This window comes from Channa argus, unplaced genomic scaffold, assembly GCF_033026475.1.
Source record: "Channa argus isolate prfri unplaced genomic scaffold, Channa argus male v1.0 Contig037, whole genome shotgun sequence".
In the NCBI taxonomy this organism is placed as follows: Eukaryota; Metazoa; Chordata; class Actinopteri; order Anabantiformes; family Channidae; genus Channa; species Channa argus.
The window spans coordinates 183,306-200,927 of record NW_027125256.1 but is presented as its reverse complement, the minus strand read 5'-3'; the positions used below and the strand labels follow the sequence as shown (position 1 = coordinate 200,927).

The window sequence follows — 17,622 nt, the reverse complement described above, 5'->3', positions numbered from 1 at the left end:
ACACACGGATGGAAATACTGTCAAGATTGACATTCGTCGGCCATCTCAGAAGTGCTTCTTCTTTTCCTTTCGGCTGTTCCCTTTCAGGGGTCGCCACAGCGAATCATGTGCGTCCATCTAACCCTGTCCTCTGCATCCTCTTCACTCATACCAACTAACTTCATGTCCTCCCTTACTACATCCATAAATCTCCGCTTTGGTCTTCCTCTAGACCTCCTGCCTGGCAGCTCCAACCTATGTATCCATCTAAAGATATATTCACAAGCCATCTCAGAAGTGCATCGCCTGTATGATAAAGGATTGCGCGTCACCTTGACGAGGTCAGGGGAGGCATGAGGCATTTGGAGAATATGGGTATTGATCCCACTACTTCTTGCATACAAAGCTTGTGCTTTACCATTTAAGCTAATTCCCTTGCAAAGGTACTTGGATATTAAATTCAGAGAGGAGATATTCTAGGTGTTCTTATTAAACCCTGCGAGGTGACCTAGAAATCCTGTAGGTCTGTCTTTGCTGATCAAAGTCTCGTCGCCCTTCCTTGCTTAATTCACGAGGTGGCCGAGTGGTTAAGGCGATGGACTGCTAATCCATTGTGCTCTGCACGCGTGGGTTCGAATACCATCCTCGTCGCATGTCAGATTAAAGTGTTTTTAGACAAACACAGATAAAACCTTCTGCTGGACTTACAACATCCAATGGTAAACCAAATACTGTTTTGTGCAGAGAACTCGAGTGTGACAGTTGATGCAGAAATCAGACTGTTGACATGTGAGTGCAGGTGATTAAGCTCACTGGACAAGCAGCTTTGGAAGAGCTTCCTTGATAGGCTGCAGATAGGCTGTATAATAAGGTGTGTATTCCATGCTGCTCTGCCCACCGGGGCTACAAAACATTTGGTTCAGGTGTCACATTAATGTCGTCTAGTGAACAGGACACCACAGATACAAGGCCTGTAGAGACACATGCAGGCAGAGTCCCCCACAAAACTGCTACTCACTGGATATGTTCTCTTTTCCAACCATTCTCTGTTAACCCTAAATATGGTAGTGTGTAAAAGTTCCAGGAAATCAGCAATTTCTGAAATGGCTGATCGCCCCCACTGATACTTGGTTGGAACTTCAGCAGAACGTTTTGACTGTGTGTACAAGCCTAAATGCATTGACTGGCTGCCATGTGTTTAGCTGATCAGACGGCAAACTGGTCGCCTTTTTAGCTGTACTGCTGACAGGCAATTTCCCATTCTAATTGATTGTGATCTGCACATGTGGGATATGGAGGCTGAAACTTTTTAACAGTTTCATCCATTTATGGGAAAAAGGAAATCAAAGGATTGTGGGCATCAATCCCACTACCTCTGCATGCTAAGCAAGCGCTCTACCATTTGAGCTAATTCCCCTGCAAGCTTTTTTTCCTCCCTGTGTTCACAGCATACCGGACAAACTCTCACTATCCACCCCTTATGTCCTCTGTGTTTGTAGATTGTGGAGCCCGAATACTTGACAGTCACGGGCCTTGTTGACAAGGCCAGAAGCAGTCGGAGGGAACAAACAGTTTGTGTGGCATGAGGTTTTGGTGCTAATGGAGTGCACCTTTTTGCCAAAGAGAATCTCCAAAGTGTTTAATTGCAGCCTTAGAAGAGTTGGCTACAATCTTCCTTGATAGGCTGCAGTCTGTTCTTGTGCTTGAGTGTAGACACACGGATGGAAATACTGTCAGGATTGACATTCGTCGGCCATCTCAGAAGTGCTTCTTCTTTTCCTTTCGGCTGTTCCCTTTCAGGGGTCGCCACAGCGAATCATGTGCCTCCATCTAACCCTGTCCTTTGCATCCTCTTCACTCATACCAACTAACTTCATGTCCTCCCTTACTACATCCATAAATCTCCGCTTTGGTCTTCCTCTAGACCTCCTGCCTGGCAGCTCCAACCTATGTATCCATCTAAAGATATATTCACAAGCCATCTCAGAAGTGCATCGCCTGTATGATAAAGGATTGCGCGTCACCTTGACGAGGTCAGGGGAGGCATGAGGCATTTGGAGAATGTGGGTATTGATCCCAGTACTTCTTGCATACAAAGCTAGTGCTTTACCACTTAAGCTAATTCCCTTGCAAAGGTACTTGGATATTAAATTCAGAGAGGAGATATTCTAGGTGTTCTTATTAAACCCTGCGAGGTGACCTAGAAATCCTGTAGGTCTGTCTTTGCTGATCAAAGTCTCGTCGCCCTTCCTTGCTTAATTGACGAGGTGGCCGAGTGGTTAAGGCGATGGACAGCTAATCCATTGTGCTCTGCACGCGTGGGTTCGAATCCCATCCTCGTCGCATGTCAGATTAAAGTGTTTTTAGACAAACACAGATAAAACCTTCTGCTGGACTTACAACATCCAATGGTAAACCAAATACTGTTTTGTGCAGAGAACTCGAGTGTGACAGTTGATGCAGAAATCAGACTGTTGACATGTGAGTGCAGGTTATTAAGCTCACTGGACAAGCAGCTTTGGAAGAGCTTCCTTGATAGGCTGCAGATAGGCTGTATAATAAGGTGTGTATTCCATGCTGCTCTGCCCACCGGGGCTACAAAACATTTGGTTCAGGTGTCACATTAATGTCATCTAGTGAACAGGACACCACAGATACAAGGCCTGTAGAGACACATGCAGGCAGAGTCCCCCACAAAACTGCTACTCACTGGATATGTTCTCTTTTCCAACCATTCTCTGTTAACCCTAAATATGGTAGTGTGTAAAAGTTCCAGGAAATCAGCAATTTCTGAAATGGCTGATCGCCCCCACTGATACTCAGTTGGAACTTCAGCAGAACGTTTTGACTGTGTGTACAAGCCTAAATGCATTGACTGGCTGCCATGTGTTTAGCTGATCAGACGGCAAACTGGTCGCCTTTTTAGCTGTACTGCTGACAGGCAATTTCCCATTCTAATTGATTGTGATCTGCACATGTGGGATATGGAGGCTGAAACTTTTTAACAGTTTCATCCATTTATGGGAAAAAGGAAATCAAAGGATTGTGGGCATCAATCCCACTACCTCCTGCATGCTAAGCAAGCGCTCTACCATTTGAGCTAATTCCCCTGCAAGCTTTTTTTCCTCCCTGTGTTCACAGCATACCGGACAAACTCTCACTATCCACCCCTTATGTCCTCTGTGTTTGTAGATTGTGGAGCCAGAATACTTGACAGTCACGGGCCTTGTTGACAAGGCCAGAAGCAGTCGGAGGGAACAAACAGTTGGTGTGGCATGAGGTTTTGGTGCTAATGGAGTGCACCTTTTTGCCAAAGAGAATCTCCAAAGTGTTTAATTGCAGCCTTAGAAGAGTTGGCTACAATCTTCCTTGATAGGCTGCAGTCTGTTCTTGTGCTTGAGTGTAGACACACGGATGGAAATACTGTCAGGATTGACATTCGTCGGCCATCTCAGAAGTGCTTCTTCTTTTCCTTTCGGCTGTTCCCTTTCAGGGGTCGCCACAGCGAATCATGTGCCTCCATCTAACCCTGTCCTCTGCATCCTCTTCACTCATACCAACTAACTTCATGTCCTCCCTTACTACATCCATAAATCTCCGCTTTGGTCTTCTTCTAGACCTCCTGCCTGGCAGCTCCAACCTATGTATCCATCTAAAGATATATTCACAAGCCATCTCAGATGTGCATCACCTGTATGATAAAGGATTGCGCGTCACCTTGACGAGGTCAGGGGAGGCATGAGGCATTTGGAGAATGTGGGTATTGATCCCACTACGTCTTGCATACAAAGCTAGTGCTTTTCCATTTAAGCTAATTCCCTTGCAAAGGTACTTGGATATTAAATTCAGAGAGGAGATATTCTACGTGTTCTTAATAAACCCTGCGAGGTGACCTAGAAATCCTTTAGGTCTGTCTTCGCTGATCAAAGTCTCGTCGCCCTTCCTTGCTTAATTGACGAGGTGGCCGAGTGGTTAAGGCGATGGACTGCTAATCCATTGTGCTCTGCACGCGTGGGTGCGAATCCCATCCTCTTCGCATGTCAGATTAAAGTGTTTTTAGACAAACACAGATAAAACCTTCTGCTGGACTTACAACATCCAATGGTAAACCAAATACTGTTTTGTGCAGAGAACTCGAGTGTGACAGTTGATGCAGAAATCAGACTGTTGACATGTGAGTGCAGTCGATTAAGCCCACTGGACAAGCAGCTTTGGAAGAGCTTCCTTGATAGGCTGCAGATAGGCTGTATAATAAGGTGTGTATTCCATGCTGCTCTGCCCACCGGGGCTACAAAACATTTGGTTCAGGTGTCACATTAATTTCGTCTAGTGAACAGGACACCACAGATACAAGGCCCGTGGAGACACATGCAGGCAGAGTCCCCCACAAAACTGCTACTCACTGGATATGTTCTCTTTTCCAACCATTCTCTGTTAACCCTAAATATGGTAGTGTGTAAAAGTTCCAGGAAATCAACAATTTCTGAAATGGCTGTTCGCCCCCACTGATACTCGGTTGGAACTTCAGCAGAACGTTTTGACTGTGTGTACAAACCTAAATGCATTGACTGGCTGCCATGTGTTTAGCTGATCAGACGGCAAACTGGTCGCCTTTTTAGCTGTACTGCTGACAGGCAATTTCCCATTCTAATTGATTGTGATCTGCACATGTGGGATATGGAGGCTGAAACTTTTTAACAGTTTCATCCATTTATGGGAAAAAGGAAATCAAACGATTGTGGAGAATGTGGGCATCGATCCCACTACCTCCTGCATGCTAAGCAAGCGCTCTACCATTTGAGCTAATTCCCCTGCAAGCTTTTTTTCCTCTCTGTGTTCACAGCGTACCGGACAAACTCTCAATATCCACCCCTTATGTCCTCTGTGTTTGTAGATTGTGGACCCCGAATACGTGACAGTCACGGACCTTGTTGACAAGGCCAGAAGCAGTCGGAGGGAACAAACAGTTGGTGTGGCATGAGGATTTGGTGCTAATGGAGTGCACCTTTTTGCCAAAGAGAATCTCCAAAGTGTTTAATTGCAGCCTTAGAAGAGTTGGCTACAATCTTCCTTGATAGGCTGCAGTCTGTTCTTGTGCTTGAGTGTAGACACACGGATGGAAATACTGTCAGGATTGACATTCGTCGGCCATCTCAGAAGTGCTCTTTTTTTCCTTTCGGCTGTTCCCTTTCAGGGATCGCCACAGCGAATCATGTGCCTCCATCTAACCCTGTCCTCTGCATCCTCTTCACTCATACCAACTAACTTCATGTCCTCCCTTACTACATCCATAAATCTCCGCTTTGGTCTTCCTCTAGACCTCCTGCCTGGCAGCTCCAACCTATGTATCCATCTAAAGATATATTCACAAGCCATCTCAGAAGTGCATCGCCTGTATGATAAAGGATTGCGCGTCACCTTGACGAGGTCAGGGGAGGCATGAGGCATTTGGAGAATGTGGGTATTGATCCCACTACTTCTTGCATACAAAGCTAGTGCTTTACCATTTAAGCTAATTCCCTTGCAAAGGTACTTGAATATTAAATTCAGAGAGGAGATATTCTAGGTGTTCTTATTAAACCCTGCGAGGTGACATAGAAATCCTGTAGGTCTGTCTTTGCTGATCAAAGTCTCGTCGCCCTTCCTTGCTTAATTGACGAGGTGGCCGAGTGGTTAAGGCGATGGACTGCTAATCCATTGTGCTCTGCATGCGTGGGTTCGAATCCCATCCTCGTCGCATGTCAGATTAAAGTGTTTTTAGACAAACACAGATAAAACCTTCTGCTGGACTTACAACATCCAATGGTAAACCAAATACTGTTTTGTGCAGAGAACTCGAGTGTGACAGTTGATGCAGAAATCAGACTGTTGACATGTGAGTGCAGGTGATTAAGCTCACTGGACAAGCAGCTTTGGAAGAGCTTCCTTGATAGGCTGCAGATAGGCTGTATAATAAGGTGTGTATTCCATGCTGCTCTGCCCACCGGGGCTACAAAACATTTGGTTCAGGTGTCACATTAATGTCGTCTAGTGAACAGGACACCACAGATACAAGACCTGTAGAGACACATGCAGGCAGAGTCCCCCACAAAACTGCTACTCAGTGGATATGTTCTCTTTTCCAACCATTCTCTGTTAACCCTAAATATGGTAGTGTGTAAAAGTTCCATGAAATCAGCAATTTCTGAAATGGCTGATCGCCCCCACTGATACTCGGTTGGAACTTCAGCAGAACTAAATGCATTGACTGGCTGCCATGTGTTTAGCTGATCAGACGGCAAACTGGTCGCCTTTTTAGCTGTACTGCTGACAGGCAATTTCCCATTCTAATTGATTGTGATCTGCACATGTGGGATATGGAGGCTGAAACTTTTTAACAGTTTCATCCATTTATGGGAAAAAGGAAATCAAACGATTGTGGAGAATGTGGGCATCGATCCCACTACCTCCTGCATGCTAAGCAAGCGCTCTACCACTTCAGCTAATTCCCCTGCAAGCTTTTTTTCCTCCCTGTGTTCACAGCGTACCGGACAAACTCTCAATATCCACCCCTTATGTCCTCTGTGTTTGTAGATTGTGGACCCCGAATACGTGACAGTCACGGACCTTGTTGACAAGGCCAGAAGCAGTCGGAGGGAACAAACAGTTGGTGTGGCATGAGGATTTGGTGCTAATGGAGTGCACCTTTTTGCCAAAGAGAATCTCCAAAGTGTTTAATTGCAGCCTTAGAAGAGTTGGCTACAATCTTCCTTGATAGGCTGCAGTCTGTTCTTGTGCTTGAGTGTAGACACACGGATGGAAATACTGTCAGGATTGACATTCGTCGGCCATCTCAGAAGTGCTTCTTTTTTTCCTTTCGGCTGTTCCCTTTCAGGGATCGCCACAGCGAATCATGTGCCTCCATCTAACCCTGTCCTCTGCATCCTCTTCACTCATACCAACTAACTTCATGTCCTCCCTTACTACATCCATAAATCTCCGCTTTGGTCTTCCTCTAGACCTCCTGCCTGGCAGCTCCAACCTATGTATCCATCTAAAGATATATTCACAAGCCATCTCAGAAGTGCATCGCCTGTATGATAAAGGATTGCGCGTCACCTTGACGAGGTCAGGGGAGGCATGAGGCATTTGGAGAATGTGGGTATTGATCCCACTACTTCTTGCATACAAAGCTAGTGCTTTACCATTTAAGCTAATTCCCTTGCAAAGGTACTTGAATATTAAATTCAGAGAGGAGATATTCTAGGTGTTCTTATTAAACCCTGCGAGGTGACATAGAAATCCTGTAGGTCTGTCTTTGCTGATCAAAGTCTCGTCGCCCTTCCTTGCTTAATTGACGAGGTGGCCGAGTGGTTAAGGCGATGGACTGCTAATCCATTGTGCTCTGCACGTGTGGGTTTGAATCCCATCCTTGTCGCATGTCAGATTAAAGTGTTTTTAGACAAACACAGATAAAACCTTCTGCTGGACTTACAACATCCAATGGTAAACCAAATACTGTTTTGTGCAGAGAACTCGAGTGTGACAGTTGATGCAGAAATCAGACTGTTGACATATGAGTGCAGGTGATTAAGCTCACTGGACAAGCAGCTTTGGAAGAGCTTCCTTGATAGGCTGCAGATAGGCTGTATAATAAGGTGTGTATTCCATGCTGCTCTGCCCACCGGGGCTACAAAACATTTGGTTCAGGTGTCACATTAATGTCGTCTAGTGAACAGGACACCACAGATACAAGGCCTGTAGAGACACATGCAGGCAGAGTCCCCCACAAAACTGCTACTCACTGGATATGTTCTCTTTTCCAACCATTCTCTGTTAACCCTGAATATGGTAGTGTGTAAAAGTTCCAGGAAATCAGCAATTTCTGAAATGGCTGATCGCCCCCACTGATACTCGGTTGGAACTTCAGCAGAACGTTTTGACTGTGTGTACAAGTCTAAATGCATTGACTGGCTGCCATGTGTTTAGCTGATCAGACGGCAAACTGGTCGCCTTTTTAGCTGTACTGCTGACAGGCAATTTCCCATTCTAATTGATTGTGATCTGCACATGTGGGATATGGAGGCTGAAACTTTTTAACAGTTTCATCCATTTATGGGAAAAAGGAAATCAAAGGATTGTGGACAATGTGGGCATCGATCCCACTACCTCTTACATGCTAAGCAAGCGCTCTACCATTTGAGCTAATTCCCCTGCAAGCTTTTTTTCCTCCCTGTGTTCACAGGGCAGAATTTGCAAACGTACCGGACAAACTCTCAATATCCACCCCTTATGTCCTCTGTGTTTGTAGATTGTGGAGCCCGAATACGTGACAGTCACGGACCTTGTTGACAAGGCCAGAAGCAGTCGGAGGGAACAAACAGTTGGTGTGGCATGAGGATTTGGTGCTAATGGAGTGCACCTTTTTGCCAAAGAGAATCTCCAAAGTGTTTAATTGCAGCCTTAGAAGAGTTGGCTACAATCTTCCTTGATAGGCTGCAGTCTGTTCTTGTGCTTGAGTGTAGACACACGGATGGAAATACTGTCAGGATTGACATTCGTCGGCCATCTCAGAAGTGCTTCTTTTTTTCCTTTCGGCTGTTCCCTTTCAGGGATCGCCACAGCGAATCATGTGCCTCCATCTAACCCTGTCCTCTGCATCCTCTTCACTCATATCAACTAACTTCATGTCCTCCCTTACTCCATCCATAAATCTCCGCTTTGGTCTTCCTCTAGACCTCCTGCCTGGCAGCTCCAACCTATGTATCCATCTAAAGATATATTCACAAGCCATCTCAGATGTGCATCACCTGTATGATAAAGGATTGCACGTCACCTTGACGAGGTCAGGGGAGGCATGAGGCATTAGGAGAATGTGTGTATTGATCCCACTACTTCTTGCATACAAAGCTAGTGCTTTACCATTTAAGCTAATTCCCTTGCAAAGATACTTGGATATTAAATTCAGAGAGGAGATATTCTAGGTGTTCTTATTAAACCCTGCGAGGTGACCTAGCAATCCTGTAGGTCTGTCTTTGCTGATCAAAGTCTCGTCGCCCTTCCTTGCTTAATTGACGAGGTGGCCGAGTGGTTAAGGCGATGGACTGCTAATCCATTGTGCTCTGCACGCGTGGGGGCGAATCCCATCCTCTTCGCATGTCAGATTAAAGTGTTCTTAGACAAACACAGATAAAACCTTCTGCTGGACTTACAACATCCAATGGTAAACCAAATACTGTTTTGTGCAAAGAACTCGAGTGTGACAGTTGATGCAGAAATCAGACTGTTGACATGTGAGTGCAGTCGATTAAGCCCACTGGACAAGCAGCTTTGGAAGAGCTTCCTTGATAGGCTGCAGATAGGCTGTATAATAAGGTGTGTATTCCATGCTGCTCTGCCCACCGGGGCTACAAAACATTTGGTTCAGGTGTCACATTAATTTCGTCTAGTGAACAGGACACCACAGATACAAGGCCTGTGGAGACACATGCAGGCAGAGTCCCCCACAAAACTGCTACTCACTGGATATGTTCTCTTTTCCAACCATTCTCTGTTAACCCTAAATATGGTAGTGTGTAAAAGTTCCAGGAAATCAACAATTTCTGAAATGGCTGTTCGCCCCCACTGATACTCGGTTGGAACTTCAGCAGAACGTTTTGACTGTGTGTACAAACCTAAATGCATTGACTGGCTGCCATGTGTTTAGCTGATCAGACGGCAAACTGGTCGCCTTTTTAGCTGTACTGCTGACAGGCAATTTCCCATTCTAATTGATTGTGATCTGCACATGTGGGATATGGAGGCTGAAACTTTTTAACAGTTTCATCCATTTATGGGAAAAAGGAAATCAAACAATTGTGGAGAATGTGGGCATCAATCCCACAACCTCTTGCATGCTAAGCAAGCGCTCTACCATCTGAGCTAATTCCCCTGCAAGATTTTTTTCCTCCCTGTGTTCACAGGGCAGAATTTGCAAACGTACCGGACAAACTCTCAATATCCACCCCTTATGTCCTCTGTGTTTGTAGATTGTGGAGCCCGAATACGTGACAGTCACGGACCTTGTTGACAAGGCCAGAAGCAGTCGGAGGGAACAAACAGTTGGTGTGGCATGAGGATTTGGTGCTAATGGAGTGCACCTTTTTGCCAAAGAGAATCTCCAAAGTGTTTAATTGCAGCCTTAGAAGAGTTGGCTACAATCTTCCTTGATAGGCTGCAGTCTGTTCTTGTGCTTGAGTGTAGACACACGGATGGAAATACTGTCAGGATTGACATTCGTCGGCCATCTCAGAAGTGCTTCTTTTTTTCCTTTCGGCTGTTCCCTTTCAGGGATTGCCACAGCGAATCATGTGCCTCCATCTAACCCTGTCCTCTGCATCCTCTTCACTCATACCAACTAACTTCATGTCCTCCCTTACTACATCCATAAATCTCCGCTTTGGTCTTCCTCTAGACCTCCTGCCTTGCAGCTCCAACCTATGTATCCATCTAAAGATATATTCACAAGCCATCTCAGATGTGCATCACCTGTATGATAAAGGATTGCGCGTCACCTTGACGAGGTCAGGGGAGGCATGAGGCATTTGGAGAATGTGTGTATTGATCCCACTACTTCTTGCATACAAGCTAGTGCTTTACCATTTAAGCTAATTCCCTTGCAAAGGTACTTGGATATTAAATTCAGAGAGGAGATATTCTAGGTGTTCTTATTAAACCCTGCGAGGTGACCTAGCAATCCTGTAGGTCTGTCTTTGCTGATCAAAGTCTCGTCGCCCTTCCTTGCTTAATTGACGAGGTGGCCGAGTGGTTAAGGCGATGGACTGCTAATCTATTGTCCTCTGCACGCGTGGGTTTGAATCCCATCCTCGTCGCATGTCAGATTAAAGTGTTTTTAGACAAACACAGATAAAACCTTCTGCTGGACTTACAACATCCAATGGTAAACCAAATACTGTTTTGTGCAGAGAACTCGAGTGTGACATATGAGTGCAGGTGATTAAGCCCACTGGACAAGCAGCTTTGGAAGAGCTTCCTTGATAGGCTGCAGATAGGCTGTATAATAAGGTGTGTATTCCAAGCTGCTCTGCCCACCGGGGCTACAAAAAATTTGGTTCAGGTGTCACATTAATGTCGTCTAGTGAACAGGACACCACAGATACAAGGCCTGTAGAGACACATGCAGGCAGAGTCCCCCACAAAACTGCTACTCACTGGATATGTTCTCTTTTCCAACCATTCTCTGTCAACCCTGAATATGGTAGTGTGTAAAAGTTCCAGGAAATCAGCAATTTCTGAAATGGCTGATCGCCCCCACTGATACTCGGTTGGAACTTCAGCAGAACGTTTTGACTGTGTGTACAAGCCTAAATGCATTGACTGGCTGCCATGTGTTTAGCTGATCAGACGGCAAACTGGTCGCCTTTTTAGCTGTACTGCTGACAGGCAATTTCCCATTCTAATTGATTGTGATCTGCACATGTGGGATATGGAGGCTGAAACTTTTTAACAGTTTCATCCATTTATGGGAAAAAGGAAATCAAAGGATTGTGGGCATCAATCCCACTACCTCCTGCATGCTAAGCAAGCGCTCTACCATTTGAGCTAATTCCCCTGCAAGCTTTTTTTCCTCCCTGTGTTCACAGCATACCGGACAAACTCTCACTATCCACCCCTTATGTCCTCTGTGTTTGTAGATTGTGGAGCCCGAATACTTGACAGTCACGGGCCTTGTTGACAAGGCCAGAAGCAGTCGGAGGGAACAAACAGTTGGTGTGGCATGAGGTTTTGGTGCTAATGGAGTGCACCTTTTTGCCAAAGAGAATCTCCAAAGTGTTTAATTGCAGCCTTAGAAGAGTTGGCTACAATCTTCCTTGATAGGCTGCAGTCTGTTCTTGTGCTTGAGTGTAGACACACGGATGGAAATACTGTCAGGATTGACATTCGTCGGCCATCTCAGAAGTGCTTCTTCTTTTCCTTTCGGCTGTTCCCTTTCAGGGGTCGCCACAGCGAATCATGTGCCTCCATCTAACCCTGTCCTCTGCATCCTCTTCACTCATACCAACTAACTTCATGTCCTCCCTTACTACATCCATAAATCTCCGCTTTGGTCTTCTTCTAGACCTCCTGCCTGGCAGCTCCAACCTATGTATCCATCTAAAGATATATTCACAAGCCATCTCAGATGTGCATCACCTGTATGATAAAGGATTGCGCGTCACCTTGACGAGGTCAGGGGAGGCATGAGGCATTTGGAGAATGTGGGTATTGATCCCACTACGTCTTGCATACAAAGCTAGTGCTTTTCCATTTAAGCTAATTCCCTTGCAAAGGTACTTGGATATTAAATTCAGAGAGGAGATATTCTACGTGTTCTTAATAAACCCTGCGAGGTGACCTAGAAATCCTTTAGGTCTGTCTTTGCTGATCAAAGTCTCGTCGCCCTTCCTTGCTTAATTGACGAGGTGGCCGAGTGGTTAAGGCGATGGACTGCTAATCCATTGTGCTCTGCACGCGTGGGTGCGAATCCCATCCTCTTCGCATGTCAGATTAAAGTGTTTTTAGACAAACACAGATAAAACCTTCTGCTGGACTTACAACATCCAATGGTAAACCAAATACTGTTTTGTGCAGAGAACTCGAGTGTGACAGTTGATGCAGAAATCAGACTGTTTACATGTGAGTGCAGTCGATTAAGCCCACTGGACAAGCAGCTTTGGAAGAGCTTCCTTGATAGGCTGCAGATAGGCTGTATAATAAGGTGTGTATTCCATGCTGCTCTGCCCACCGGGGCTACAAAACATTTGGTTCAGGTGTCACATTAATTTCGTCTAGTGAACAGGACACCACAGATACAAGGCCTGTGGAGACACATGCAGGCAGAGTCCCCCACAAAACTGCTACTCACTGGATATGTTCTCTTTTCCAACCATTCTCTGTTAACCCTAAATATGGTAGTGTGTAAAAGTTCCAGGAAATCAACAATTTCTGAAATGGCTGTTCGCCCCCACTGATACTCGGTTGGAACTTCAGCAGAACGTTTTGACTGTGTGTACAAACCTAAATGCATTGACTGGCTGCCATGTGTTTAGCTGATCAGACGGCAAACTGGTCGCCTTTTTAGCTGTACTGCTGACAGGCAATTTCCCATTCTAATTGATTGTGATCTGCACATGTGGGATATGGAGGCTGAAACTTTTTAACAGTTTCATCCATTTATGGGAAAAAGGAAATCAAACGATTGTGGAGAATGTGGGCATCGATCCCACTACCTCTTACATGCTAAGCAAGCGCTCTACCATTTGAGCTAATTCCCCTGCAAGCTTTTTTTCCTCCCTGTGTTCACAGCGTACCGGACAAACTCTCAATATCCACCCCTTATGTCCTCTGTGTTTGTAGATTGTGGAGCCCGAATACTTGACAGTCACGGGCCTTGTTGACAAGGCAAGAAGCAGTCGGAGGGAACAAACAGTTGGTGTGGCATGAGGTTTTGGTGCTAATGGAGTGCACCTTTTGGCCAAAGAGAATCTCCAAAGTGTTTAATTGCAGCCTTAGAAGAGTTGGCTACAATCTTCCTTGATAGGCCGCAGTCTGTTCTTGTGCTTGAGTGTAGACACACGGATGGAAATTCTGTCAGGATTGACATTCGTCGGCCATCTCAGAAGTGCTTCTTCTTTTCCTTTCGGCTGTTCCCTTTCAGGGGTCGCCACAGCGAATCATGTGCCTCCATCTAACCCTGTCCTCTGCATCCTCTTCACTCATACCAACTAACTTCATGTCCTCCCTTACTACATCCATAAATCTCCGCTTTGGTCTTCCTCTAGACCTCCTGCCTTGCAGCTCCAACCTATGTATCCATCTAAAGATATATTCACAAGCCATCTCAGAAGTGCATCGCCTGTATGATAAAGGATTGCGCGTCACCTTGACGAGGTCAGGGGAGGCATGAGGCATTTGGAGAATGTGGGTATTGATCCCAGTACTTCTTGCATACAAAGCTAGTGCTTTACCATTTAAGCTAATTCCCTTGCAAAGGTACTTGGATATTAAATTCAGAGAGGAGATATTCTAGGTGTTCTTATTAAACCCTGCGAGGTGACCTAGAAATCCTGTAGGTCTGTCTTTGGTGATCAAAGTCTCGTCGCCCTTCCTTGCTTAATTGACGAGGTGGCCGAGTGGTTAAGGCGATGGACTGCTAATCCATTGTGCTCTGCACGCGTGGGTTCGAATCCCATCCTCGTCGCATGTCAGATTAAAGTGTTTTTAGACAAACACAGATAAAACCTTCTGCTGGACTTACAACATCCAATGGTAAACCAAATACTGTTTTGTGCAGAGAACTCGAGTGTGACAGTTGATGCAGAAATCAGACTGTTGACATGTGAGTGCAGGTGATTAAGCTCACTGGACAAGCAGCTTTGGAAGAGCTTCCTTGATAGGCTGCAGATAGGCTGTATAATAAGGTGTGTATTCCATGCTGCTCTGCCCACCGGGGCTACAAAACATTTGGTTCAGGTGTCACATTAATGTCGTCTAGTGAACAGGACACCACAGATACAAGGCCTGTAGAGACACATGCAGGCAGAGTCCCCCACAAAACTGCTACTCACTGGATATGTTCTCTTTTCCAACCATTCTCTGTTAACCCTAAATATGGTAGTGTGTAAAAGTTCCAGGAAATCAGCAATTTCTGAAATGGCTGATCGCCCCCACTGATACTCGGTTGGAAATCAGCAGAACGTTTTGACTGTGTGTACAAGCCTAAATGCATTGACTGGCTGCCATGTGTTTAGCTGATCAGACGGCAAACTGGTCGCCTTTTTAGCTGTACTGCTGACAGGCAATTTCCCATTCTAATTGATTGTGATCTGCACATGTGGGATATGGAGGCTGAAACTTTTTAACAGTTTCATCCATTTATGGGAAAAAGGAAATCAAACAATTGTGGAGAATGTGGGCATCAATCCCACTACCTCTTGCATGCTAAGCAAGCGCTCTACCATCTGAGCTAATTCCCCTGCAAGCTTTTTTTCCTCCCTGTGTTCACAGCATACCGGACAAACTCTCACTATCCACCCCTTATGTCCTCTGTGTTTGTAGATTGTGGAGCCCGAATACGTGACAGTCACGGACCTTGTTGACAAGGCCAGAAGCAGTCGGAGGGAACAAACAGTTGGTGTGGCATGAGGATTTGGTGCTAATGGAGTGCACCTTTTTGCCAAAGAGAATCTCCAAAGTGTTTAATTGCAGCCTTAGAAGAGTTGGCTACAATCTTCCTTGATAGGCTGCAGTCTGTTCTTGTGCTTGAGTGTAGACACACGGATGGAAATACTGTCAGGATTGACATTCGTCGGCCATCTCAGAAGTGCTTCTTTTTTTCCTTTCGGCTGTTCCCTTTCAGGGATCGCCACAGCGAATCATGTGCCTCCATCTAACCCTGTCCTCTGCATCCTCTTCACTCATACCAACTAACTTCATGTCCTCCCTTACTACATCCATAAATCTCCGCTTTGGTCTTCCTCTAGACCTCCTGCCTGGCAGCTCCAACCTATGTATCCATCTAAAGATATATTCACAAGCCATCTCAGAAGTGCATCACCTGTATGATAAAGGATTGCGCGTCACCTTGACGAGGTCAGGGGAGGCATGAGGCATTTGGAGAATGTGTGTATTGATCCCACTACTTCTTGCATACAAAGCTAGTGCTTTACCATTTAAGCTAATTCCCTTGCAAAGGTACTTGGATATTAAATTCAGAGAGGAGATATTCTAGGTGTTCTTATTAAACCCTGCGAGGTGACCTAGCAATCCTGTAGGTCTGTCTTTGCTGATCAAAGTCTCGTCGCCCTTCCTTGCTTAAATGACGAGGTGGCCGAGTGGTTAAGGCGATGGACTGCTAATCTATTGTGCTCTGCACGCGTGGGTTTGAAGCCCATCCTCGTCGCATGTCAGAATAAAGTGTTTTTAGACAAACACAGATAAAACCTTCTGCTGGACTTACAACATCCAATGGTAAACCAAATACTGTTTTGTGCAGAGAACTCGAGTGTGACAGTTGATGCAGAAATCAGACTGTTGACATATGAGTGCAGGTGATTAAGCCCACTGGACAAGCAGCTTTGGAAGAGCTTCCTTGATAGGCTGCAGATAGGCTGTATAATAAGGTGTGTATTCCAAGCTGCTCTGCCCACCGGGGCTACAAAAAATTTGGTTCAGGTGTCACATTAATGTCGTCTAGTGAACAGGACACCACAGATACAAGGCCTGTAGAGACACATGCAGGCAGAGTCCCCCACAAAACTGCTACTCACTGGATATGTTCTCTTTTCCAACCATTCTCTGTTAACCCTGAATATGGTAGTGTGTAAAAGTTCCAGGAAATCAGCAATTTCTGAAATGGCTGATCGACCCCACTGATACTCGGTTGGAACTTCAGCAGAACGTTTTGACTGTGTGTACAAGCCTAAATGCATTGACTGGCTGCCATGTGTTTAGCTGATCAGACGGCAAACTGGTCGCCTTTTTAGCTGTACTGCTGACAGGCAATTTCCCATTCTAATTGATTGTGATCTGCACATGTGGGATATGGAGGCTGAAACTTTTTAACAGTTTCATCCATTTATGGGAAAAAGGAAATCAAAGGATTGTGGAGAATGTGCGCATCGATCCCACTACCTCTTAGATGCTAAGCAAGCGCTCTACCATTTGAGCTAATTCCCCTGCAAGCTTTTTTTCCTCCCTGTGTTCACAGCGTACCGGACAAACTCTCAATATCCACCCCTTATGTCCTCTGTGTTTGTAGATTGTGGAGCCCGAATACTTGACAGTCACGGGCCTTGTTGACAAGGCCAGAAGCAGTCGGAGGGAACAAACAGTTGGTGTGGCATGAGGTTTTGGTGCTAATGGAGTGCACCTTTTGGGCAAAGAGAATCTCCAAAGTGTTTAATTGCAGCCTTAGAAGAGTTGGCTACATTCTTCCTTGATAGGCCGCAGTCTGTTCTTGTGCTTGAGTGTAGACACACGGATGGAAATTCTGTCAGGATTGACATTCGTCGGCCATGTCAGAAGTGCTTCTTCTTTTCCTTTCAGCTGTTCCCTTTCAGGGGTCGCCACAGCGAATCATGTGCCTCCATCTAACCCTGTCCTCTGCATCCTCTTCACTCATACCAACTAACTTCATGTCCTCCCTTACTACATCCATAAATCTCCGCTTTGGTCTTCCTCTAGACCTCCTGCCTTGCAGCTCCAACCTATGTATCCATCTAAAGATATATTCACAAGCCATCTCAGAAGTGCATCGCCTGTATGATAAAGGATTGCGCGTCACCTTGACGAGGTCAGGGGAGGCATGAGGCATTTGGAGAATGTGGGTATTGATCCCAGTACTTCTTGCATACAAAGCTAGTGCTTTACCATTTAAGCTAATTCCCTTGCAAAGGTACTTGGAAATTAAATTCAGAGAGGAGATATTCTAGGTGTTTTTATTAAACCCTGCGAGGTGACCTAGCAATCCTGTAGGTCTGTCTTTGCTGATCAAAGTCTCGTCGCCTTTCCTTGCTTAATTGACGAGGTGGCCGAGTGGTTAAGGCGATGGACTGCTAATCCATTGTGCTCTGCACGCGTGGGTTCGAATCCCATCCTCGTCGCATGTCAGATTAAAGTGTTTTT

The 17,622-nt window shown here is 45.5% G+C and overlaps 8 non-coding genes across 8 annotated transcripts; 5 read left to right on the top strand and 3 right to left on the bottom strand.

Annotated features, from left to right (window-relative positions):
- Positions 1–2,240: 2,240 nt before the first annotated feature.
- On the top strand, positions 2,241–2,322 carry trnas-gcu (transfer RNA serine (anticodon GCU)). The gene has a single exon. It is a non-coding gene; the product is annotated as a tRNA-Ser (tRNA).
- A 2,396-nt stretch (positions 2,323–4,718) lies between these two features.
- On the bottom strand, positions 4,719–4,791 carry trnaa-agc (transfer RNA alanine (anticodon AGC)). The gene has a single exon. It is a non-coding gene; the product is annotated as a tRNA-Ala (tRNA).
- Positions 4,792–5,634: 843 nt separating this feature from the next.
- Positions 5,635–5,716, top strand: trnas-gcu (transfer RNA serine (anticodon GCU)). Its single transcript has one exon. It is a non-coding gene; the product is annotated as a tRNA-Ser (tRNA).
- A 1,598-nt stretch (positions 5,717–7,314) lies between these two features.
- On the top strand, positions 7,315–7,396 carry trnas-gcu (transfer RNA serine (anticodon GCU)). Its single transcript has one exon. It is a non-coding gene; the product is annotated as a tRNA-Ser (tRNA).
- A 2,420-nt stretch (positions 7,397–9,816) lies between these two features.
- trnaa-agc (transfer RNA alanine (anticodon AGC)) lies at positions 9,817–9,889 on the bottom strand. Its single transcript has one exon. It is a non-coding gene; the product is annotated as a tRNA-Ala (tRNA).
- A 4,226-nt stretch (positions 9,890–14,115) lies between these two features.
- Positions 14,116–14,197, top strand: trnas-gcu (transfer RNA serine (anticodon GCU)). Its single transcript has one exon. It is a non-coding gene; the product is annotated as a tRNA-Ser (tRNA).
- Positions 14,198–14,899: 702 nt separating this feature from the next.
- trnaa-agc (transfer RNA alanine (anticodon AGC)) lies at positions 14,900–14,972 on the bottom strand. The gene has a single exon. It is a non-coding gene; the product is annotated as a tRNA-Ala (tRNA).
- A 2,546-nt stretch (positions 14,973–17,518) lies between these two features.
- trnas-gcu (transfer RNA serine (anticodon GCU)) lies at positions 17,519–17,600 on the top strand. The gene has a single exon. It is a non-coding gene; the product is annotated as a tRNA-Ser (tRNA).
- The last annotated feature ends 22 nt before the right edge of the window (positions 17,601–17,622 follow it).